The following is a 10622-nucleotide window of genomic DNA, read 5'->3' on the forward strand; positions in this document are numbered from 1 at the left end:
TCTTAAAATCTTGGGACGAGATTTGTTTAAGGGGGAAGGGTTTGTAACATCCCAAATTTTTTTCAAAAACAAACAAAATGAATTTCCGTAGTTCCAAATTTTGGAACCAACAAAAACTTTTATTAAATTAAGTTTGATACTTAGGGATCTTGTTTAATTCTTGTGCTATTGCCATTTGCTTGTTTAATTAGTTTTTTTAAATATTCTTAAACCCTAAACCTCACACCCCTTTTTACCATCCAAGTTAAAATAAAATAAAAAGAATTTAAATAAGAAAAAGGGCATATGTGCCTATGGCTATTTTTATAAAACTTTACCCTAGACCTTTCCACTTTATATAGAGGATTGGAAAACCTTCATAAACCTTATCTAGTACTTCTCAAACCAATTCCAAGTTGAAACCAAAGAAAATAAAAAGAAACTAAAAATGCCATAGAGGCATATGAGAGTTAAATGCAAATTTGTGAATTTGAGGATCTTGACCCTAAGACTTGTGGTGAATGGTTGGATCACTCCTATATACCATTTCAACACTCAACAACATCAAATGGGCCAAGAACAATCTAATTAAAAATCAAATGCCACATATGCATAGAGGCATATGTGACACATAGCCATTTCCCCAAATCTTGACCTATGCACTTCTACCTTGACCAAATGGTGTGAAACCATCTCTAAACCTAATCTAACACTATATGGACCCTAACCCATGCCCAAGTAAAGAAAGGAGAACAAATTACAAGAATAAGAAAAATTGACACATCACCTCTTATGTGTTATGGCCACTTTTGCAAATCTTTGAGCTAGACCTTTTGGAATGGTTTCAATGGTTTGGAAATGTTCCTAAACTAATAAGAATCACTTTAGAGTCAAGAAAAATCAAATCAAAAAGAGAGAAATCAAATAGGGAGAAAATCCCATTTTTCACTCACATACACTTTTGGCCATTTTTGCAAATCTTCAACCAAGGCCACTTTGGCTTGTGCCATTGTTTGTAAAACACTTATATATGAATAACAAACACAAATGCATCAAAGAAACCCAATTCAAATCAAATTTAAATCAATTATGAGCTCACATGTGATTATGGTCACTTGTGCTACTTTCAGCATGGTACCCACTTTGAGCCCCTGGTTTTTAACTTTTCCTTTCTACACTTGGCCAACTCTTTGCACCTCTTCCAAGACAACATCAAGGACAACAACTTTGCTCAAAACACTCACCTCAAACTCTGTCTCAATTTCAAACTAGAAGCAAGCCAAGTGGAGACATTGAAACAAAACTAAGATCCTATGCAAATGGTGATTTTACAATTCAACTCCTTTTTGATCACCACCACCACCAATATACTCCAAATAATATATGTTTACAACCCACCAAAAAGATTTGCAAAATTCAAAAATTATTTTCTTTCGGGCATTTGATCAAACACTTGATATGCAGGGAATCAATTTGAGCCCATACTGAGAATGGGGGAAGACTTAGTCCAAGCCTGAGCCTCCTCTGCATCTCTGGAGCCTCCTCTCACCTCACTTCACCATCTCCACCACTTGCCAAGCACTGGAGCTTGCTCATGTTGACCAGAGCACCCATGCTGTGGCATGTCATGCCACCCTCATGCTCTCTCTCTCTCTGGTCACCTCTAGCCTGCTCCACCATGTCCATCACCCTCCTCTCACTCACCTGAGCACGACCAGTCCATGCCTCGACAAAAATTCTTACCGCGACGGATAGAAATCGACGCACCCAGTGGCGCCCAGACATGCCCATGCACGCGCCAGTGCGCGCATGGAAAGCATCCTGGCGCGGCCAGAGCGTGACGACCCCCGCGCCCTCGCGTCACCTCCGCCTTCACTCTCTGCGCCAGTCGACGCAGCACATCACCCTGCACCGCCTAGACATGGCCACTGGCCCGCGGGAACGCCGCTGGCGACGACCACGACGACGACCGTCCGCCATTACCGCGCCTGTGCATCTCGTCGTCTGACCCGCTCCGTCCTTCCCTGTCCTCGCCACGACGCGCTACACCCTCGCCTAGACGTCGCCAACACTCCGCGCCCATCCCTTGCCCCTTCGCCGCCCTGGAACGACGACCTCGTCGACGACCTGCTCCGCACCCTCGGCCGACCCTCGCCCCTATAAATACCGGCTCCCCCTGGATGAGTTCAGCACCTCAATAGCTTCCCCTCCTTCTCCTCGATCTCCTAGACACTTTCTCCACCTCGATTGAGCTCACCGTCGCCGCAATTTCACCGGAGTCCGCCGCTGCAGCAGCTCAACGAAGCCGACGATTCCGAGCACCCCTGGAGCCGCCGCAACCCTCCTTCGACTCGCCTTCGTCGACAACGCCGTTTGCCCACCTCACCGACCTCGCTGGATGCCGGTAAGCCGCCCATCGCGACCCCCCTCGCCGCCGGTAGGGTTAGCTCCTCGCCGCTCCTGCTCGAGGACGAGGACGACTGATAGCCGTCGATCCTCCTTTAAATCCTACGGCCTCAGCGCGGCGTACCGCTTCGCGTGTAAGCACCCGCTGACAAGCGGGGGCCACTGTCGGGCAGCCCGCTGAGATGCTGGGCCGGCCCATCTCTCCCCCGCTGTGCGGCCCACTTCGTTTCCCGCCCCTGTTTGATTCAAATTTTCGTTTATTTCTTTTTTAGTTAAATTGCTATCAGATGCTTTGCTAGAAATCAAATATCTCCAAATCTACTTGGCCATTTTTAGTGAATTTCATATGGTTGGAAAGCCTGTGAAATTATCTATCCAATGCCACTGGATTCAAACCAATATCTGTTGTAGAATTAAAGTCGAAAAATAAACAAGACAGGGACTTTCTTCCTTAGATTAATTATTAAAAATCAACCACAAATGCTTTTAAGTTATTTCCAACTCCTATAAATCACTTTACACTTGTACTAATTGTTTATAACAAAATTTGCCATGCTTACTTTGAATGATCATGGCATAGTTTAATTAAAGGACTTTATGGCTATTTCTAGTCAAAGATATTGTCCAAAACTATTAATAAAACTTATGGGAGTGTTCTCTCATTTAAATCTTGTCATCACCAATTCAAAATGAGGTAGAGACTCTGGTCATTTAGGTTTCATAAGAATTGTTGATGATATTAAATCTTTACCATGTTAGGACTTAAATGGTATGAGGTGTTCACCTCATTTAAATCATTTTCTTAAATGATAAGTGTGAAGAGGTTGACTTTGGTCAACCTAGGTCATATATCTATCATGAAGGAAATTAAATTGTAATAAGATAATGAGAGGAAATTATTTCTCTAAGAAATTAAAAGTAACACCCTAATTAGTATGAGAGGAAATTATTTTTCTTAAATAAGAAAAACACATCCAACCACTTAATAGTAGTGTGTGATGCTAGCTTAAGTTGTGTGACTCATGTGTGTGCTTAGTTTTAGTACATAAGTTTGGTATGATGATTGTATACCCCGTATTTGTAGTTTAGACGCTAGTACCAAGGAGTATCCAGAGGAGGAGGAGGTCTACTTCCAAGGAGAAGAAGACCACTTTGACCAATTCCCCAACCAAGGCAAGATAATACTCTTGCAAAGTGCAAAGCTCACCATGAGCAAGGCATTACCCCATTTACTTTATGCTTATGATCCTATTTCCCAGCTTTTACTTTACAAGCTTTATTTACTTTTGTTTTAACAACGTACTTTTTGATTCATGATTCACTTGGTTAGTATTGGATTAGTACAAGAGTATCAAAGTTAGCCTAGAAGCAAAGCAAATTACTTAGCACCCCTCATACCTAGATGCTAGTGCTAAATTAAAATTGGCTATTCTAGATGGGAACTTGTGTGTGTGAAATGACTTTGAAAACCTTGGAATGATGAGTCATTCTATTGAAAGATTTTGAAGGTGAATATGACTTGTGAATGACATGGTGAATTTTACCAAAACTGATGGTTGGGTTCGGATGCGATACCATTCCAATTTTACAAGTACCCCCACAATACCTGATATGGGTAGGGCTTAACTGGAAGTTTATGTATCTTAGTATGGGTTCCCTCTAAACAAGCGTCATCGGTGTTATGCCAAGGCTGCCTCCAAAGAAATATGAAATGATGTGAAATGACGTGAATGAGGTGAATGTCCGTCCCAAGCCTTGTGCAGTTCCCAGGCTGACGGTTTGTCTTCAATGGGAGGCCAAGCTCATGGGGAGAGGTGCCTATACTAGAGTATGTAAGTGAAAGGTTATGGTTGGTAGTCCGCACACGGAGTGTGATAAATCAGGGCCAGTTAACCCCGACGGATTATTGCAAATGTTGTGGCACAAGTGTACGACCTCTGCAGAGTGTAGAACTATTCGAATAGCCGCGTCCACGGTTATGGACGGTTGGAAAGGCCATACTGTTCCGTCATCAGACCATTTTTAAAAATGTGACATATGACTTGTGTTTTGAACTTGAAAGGTGAATGGTGAATTTGACTTGAATCACAACAGAGTTGTGGGAATGACACTAATGTTCCCACTTGAGCTAGTTAGCAAAAGAAGAGGTTTTTACTAAATGTTTGTGAACTAAAAGTGGCTTTATGCAAATAAACCTAGAGCTTAGCACCCCCTTACTATAGTTGATAGTGCTTATATTAGTATTAGTTTGCGAGTACTTTAAAGTACTCATGGCTTTGTCCCTGGCTATTCAAATGGCCAGACTATGAAGAGGAACAGCAGTACGAGGAAGATGGACAGCAGGACGTCTACGACAACTAGGATCACTCCTGACGTCAACAGTTGCCTGTGGAATAGATGGACCGCAACCGTTACTTCGCTTCCGCTATGTATTTTGTAATAGGATCTCTAGATCCACTATGATGTATTAAGACTGGATCATGTGATCCCTCTATGTAAGACAATTATGTGTTGTAATGAATGATGTGTTGTGATATCAATCTATTATGTCTCGCAAAAACAATATTCCTGGGATTGCGATGAATGGCATAATAGGCATCTGGACTTAAAAATCCGGGTGTTGACAGAAGCTTAGCCAATGGCTAATGCTTCAGTCAAGCAACAATAGAGCCTAACAATAGAACAACAAGGCAACCAAGAGCATCACTGGCTCCAGAAGGAACCACAGGAGCAGTAGGAGCATTACAACCTAGCAAGCAAGCATATACATAAATAATAGCATGCCAGCACAAGTAATTGGTGTGCATAGGAACACCAGATGCACTGCGAGGAGTAGGAGCAAGTGAAGCACATAGTAAGCATCAGCATGGACGGGACAACCTATACAGAGCAGCAACAGTAGCAATGGAGCAACACCAGTAGTGGCACAGCATGGCCAGTGGCTAGTAATGGCAACCTCTGGCCATGGCAAGCCAGGCAAGAAGATAATGGATGCAGTGGCATCAGAAGGAGCATTCATGTTTGATCTAATGATAATTAGAATTTGCAATGACATATGATATTATGATGAGATAATTAGATTTGCAAAAAACTCGACGGAGCTCCCCCTAGACATCTGCATATTGTGAATATGTATTTGAATACAAATGCACACATCCTAGAGACAAAACTCCCCCTATATTTTACAAATCAAGCACATAAGCAACAAGGATTCTTGACATGTTCAAATAGCATATGCACAATATGGAGGCAACACAAGATCATGCAAGGAGTTTTGGGTGAAGTTATCATACCTTTGCCTTGAGAAAACCCAAACTCACAATAAGATGCCTCCATAGAGTTGATGTAGCCACAGGAAGAGATAAACAACGAGGACCAAAAGGCTACAACAACGAAAGTCCCCATGAAAAAACCCATCAGAATAGGAACTTCTCCCCCTTTGGCATCGAAACACCAAAAAGGAGGGTAAGTAAACTACAAGGATGGTTAGGAAATACACAACCAAGTTCGCAAAAACCAACACGGAAAACAAAGCTTGGATGAGACTCCCCAAAATCATGGAGAAAAATACAACAAAAGAAGAAGGACAAAAGAAAGTCACAAAGAAACACTAAGAACCAAAAACTCCTTTAGGAGGAGGTTGGTGGCCGAAGCCACCGTGTAAGAGTATAGTAGTGTGAGGTCGCGTAGATGTATCTAGGACTCACGGCTACAACTCAACATGAAGCTCATTAGTCAATTATTTGACAAATAGCATATGTTTAGGATTTCTTTATGCATTATGGGGGAGGGATAGCTCAATAAGTTTAAACCGCACTCCCCCTATGTTCATGTGTGCCTTTCATCTAGATATGTAGTTGAAGAGTGGTATGTGCGCACGACGGTCAAGCGAAGTTCGATGGATCAATGATATTTAGCTCATGCCTCAAATCAATGAAACGCTTCTCATCCAAGGGCTTCGTGAAGATGTCCGCCAATTGCTCCTTGGTACCAATGAAGGATAGAACAATATCTCCGCGAGCAATGTGATCCCAGATGAAGTGGTTCATTATCTCAATGTGCTTCGTCTTGCCATGAAGAACCGGATTGTAGGCGATCTTGATTGCGCTCTCATTGTCACACAAAAGAGGCACCTTGCTATACTCGAGTCCATAATCCCGCAAGGTTTGCCTCATCCAAAAAATTTGAGCACAACTACTTGCCGCGGCAACATACTCGGCTTCCGCGGTGGAGACGGAGACACAATTTTGCTTCTTCGAGGACCAACACACCAAGGATCTTCCAAGAAGGTGACAAGCTCCGGATGTAGACTTCCTATCAACCTTGTCGCCCGCCCAATCAGAGTCGGTGAATCCAACCAAAGCAAAGTCCGTGTCCCTTGGGTACCATAGTCCGAAGTGTGGGGTATCAACTAAATATCGAAAGATCCTTTTTACCGCCACAATGTGGCTTTCCTTCGGGCTTGCTTGAAACCGTGCACACATACCAACGCTTAACATTATATCCGGGCGAGAGGCACAAAGGTAAAGAAGCGAACCTATCATCGAACGGTAGAGCTTGGGATCCACCGCCTTGCCGGTCTCGTCAAGGTAGAGTTGACATTTGAGATGCATCGGAGTTGCAATGCCCTTGGCGTCCTTCATATCGAAGCGCTTGAGCATGTCTTGAAGATACTTTGCTTGATTGATGAAGGTGCCTTGTCGCATTTTCTTGATCTCGAACCCAAGGAAGTACTTGAGTTCACCCATCATCGACATCTCAAACCTATTAGTCATCAACTTAGCAAACTCATCATTGGACTTTGTGTTAGTTGAGCCAAATATGATGTCATCTACATAATGTTGGCATACGAAGAGCTCCCCATTGACTTTCTTATTGTGCCACCAATCTTGCTTTGTTGCGGATGACGATGCCATGTTCATCTTGCTTGTTCTTGAAGACCCATTTGGTGCCGATAACATTGCGGCAATGATCGGGTCGCTTCATGAGAGTCCCCACATCATTCCTCTTGAAGTTGTTGAGTTCCTCTTGCATTGCTATCAACCAATCAGGATCTTCAAGCGCATCATTAACCTTGAGAGGTTCCACCATAGAGACAAAGGCATGGTGCTCACAAAAGTTTTCTAGTTGCCTCCGAGTGGTCACTTTGCTCTTTAAATCACCAATGACATTACGCAAAGAATGAGACTTGAGGCGCAAATGTCTTGAAGTAGGATCTTCATGGCGAGTGTCAGCTATAGGAGTAGATTCTTGTGAGTCCTCTTGGCCTTCATCATGGTTTAGATCCTCGCCTTGACCTTCATTGTTGTTGAATGGGGCATCATCATCATCTTCATGAGAGTCGGACGACTCGGGGGTATTAGGAATGGAATTGTCCATAAAGATTGTCCCCGAGCCATTCGGTGAAGAACTTGAAGCTTGACCTTGGTCACTTGATGTCGGTTGTTGAGGTAGATGAGCTTGCGGTAGTTGTTGATGTTGTTCTTGAGCATGTTGAGGTGGGCTTGCACTTGATTGTTGTTGTTGTTGATGTTGAACTTGAGGTTGTTGTAGAGGTTGGCTTGCACTTGTATGATCAACGGAAGAAGCTTGGCCTTGTGGTCTAGATGGCTCCACTTGCGTGAAACTTGGTCCTTCCCCGGTGCTCATAGAAGGTAGCTCTTGAGGCCGGCGAATGCCAACACCCATCCTTCCTATGGCATCTGGGGGAACTGCATCTCCTTTCTCACAAGAAGCACTTCGCTCCCCCAAAGATCTATCATCTTCATCGAACGTCACATCACAAGATTCTACAACTCGCCCATTTGACTTGTTGAAGAATCTATAGGCGTGAGAATCCGTAGCATAGCCAACGAAAATTCCTTCTTGAGCTCTTGAATCAAACTTGGAGAGTCTTGTGTCCTTGACAAGCACATAGCATTTGCATCCTAAGACCTTGAAGTATGAAACATTGGGCTTGTTGCCGGTGAGATTCTCATATGGTGTCTTCTCTAGACCCTAGCGAAAGTACAGGCGATTAGTAGCATGGCAAGCGGTAGAAATAGCTTCCGCCCAAAAATTGTAGTTTGACTTGTACTCCATCATCATTGTTCGGGCGGCTTCGATCGAGGTTCGATTCTTCCTTTCGGCGACCCCGTTTTGTTGGGGAGTATATGGCGAGGAGTATTGATGTTGGATTCCTTCTTCGCCGAGGAAGTCATCCAAGGTGTAGTTCTTGAACTCCGTTCCATTGTCGCTCCTTATTGCGAGGATCGTGGCATTGTACTTGCGTTGAACTTGATTGGCAAACTCCATCATGGTCTGTTGAGTCTCACTCTTGTACTTGAAGAAGAATACCCAACAATAGCGTGAATAGTCATCAACAATGATGAGGCAATACTTCTTCCCTCCAAGACTTTCATGAGACGGTGGACCGAAGAGATCAACATGTAGGAGCTCCAAGCATCTTGTGGTGGATATGATCGTCTTGTCCTTGTGAGGAGCTCCATGCATTTTTCCTTGTACGCAAGCCCTACAAACACGATCTTTGCAAAAGGAGACATCTTCTTTTAGTCCGAGAATGTGGCCACCCTTGTGGAGACATTGCAAAGTCCTCATTTTGACATGGGCTAGTCGGCGATGTCATAACCAACCCTTGTCACCTTTGGCGAATAGGCAAAGCGTGGAAGATGTTGTCTTTCCGGAGAAATCAACAACATACAACCCGTTCTCTACATATCCAACAAAGGCTACACGGAGTGTCTTGCTCCACAAGAGGACCACCATATGTTCATCGAAAAATGTACATAGACCCATACGAGCAATTTGATGAACGGAAAGTAAATTGTAACCAAGGGTCTCGACAAGGAGGACATTCACAAGTGAAATGTCGGGTGTTACCACCACCTTGCCAAGACCAAATACCTTAGAGCACGTGTTGTCGCCATATGAAACGGTATATTGAGATGGCTCGAGGTCGACAACAATATCCTTGCTTCCGGTCATATGACTTGTGGCTCCACTGTCAACCACCCATTTAGCGCCACCGAAAGCATAGTCCTACAAGGAATCAAGTCTTGGATTTAGGTACCCATTTTTCAATGGGTACTATCATGTTAGTAACAAGGGGTTTGGGAACCCAAATAGTCCAATCAACATTGTCCTCTTGAGGACCAATAAAGCGAGCACGAATATGTCCATAGTAATGTTATCACCAGAATTTGACCGGATCAGAGGTGGGCCGCGATTGGAGATGGGCTTGAAGAATATACATAGAAGGATTACATGAATCGGCCTTCCATACCAAGTTTGGGCTAGTTTGCCCGTGTATCTGTAACATAGTAGGATACGTGTCGTTTAGAAATTAGAGTTTAACCCGTGCACGGTTAGGTGCACGCCTGAATTAGAAAGTCCCTCGGACTATAAATATGTATCTAGGGTTTATGAAATAAACAACAACCAACGTTCACCACAAACCAATCTCGGCGCATCGCCAACTCCCCCGTCTCGAGGGTTTTCTTCCGGGTAAGCACCATGCGCCTTGCGATCTAGGCAGCACACGTTTATTCGTCATCCATGCGCTGCTCGTACTGAAGCCTTTTTGATGGCGAGCAGCGTAGTTATCATAGATGTTTTAGGGTTAGCATTGTTCTTCGTATCATATGCTATCGTCGTGCAACCCTTAGGCATCTAGCCGCCCTTACACCTATCTGGGGTGTAAGGGCGGCACCCCGCTTGATCATTGTTTAGTAGATCCGATCTGTTATGATTGCTCCTTGTTCTTCAAGGATTAGTTTAATATCTGCATTGTTAGGCCTTACAAACGGGTCGAAGGATCCAGTGGCGCGTAGGGTGTAGTTTGCTAGCCCTAGACAGGATGTTCCGAGGATCAACTTCGTGTTGGTTTTTAGGCCTTGTCTAGGGTCGGTTTACGATTACCGTGCGTGGCCGCGAGGCTCGATCACGAGTAGGATGTTCCGATTATGCGGTGAAAACCCTAAATCGTAGTAGGTCGTTTTAGCTTTATCTTGATCAAGCAGGACCACCATCTGATCGTACACCTCGTACGCATCATGGGTGGATCGGCTCTTTGAGCCGATTCACGAGACAACCTAAGAGCCGATCGAGGCTCGTATTTAACGTTTACGTGTATGCCATGCAGGAAACTAAGCGAGGCATTCTCCAACACCTTCCTGACAAGGTATAGGTCAGGTGGCACGCCCTTGCATCAGCATCGGACATGCGTGCCGAAGGCTTTG

This window comes from Lolium rigidum, chromosome 5, assembly GCF_022539505.1.
Source record: "Lolium rigidum isolate FL_2022 chromosome 5, APGP_CSIRO_Lrig_0.1, whole genome shotgun sequence".
NCBI classification, from domain to species: domain Eukaryota; kingdom Viridiplantae; phylum Streptophyta; class Magnoliopsida; order Poales; family Poaceae; genus Lolium; species Lolium rigidum.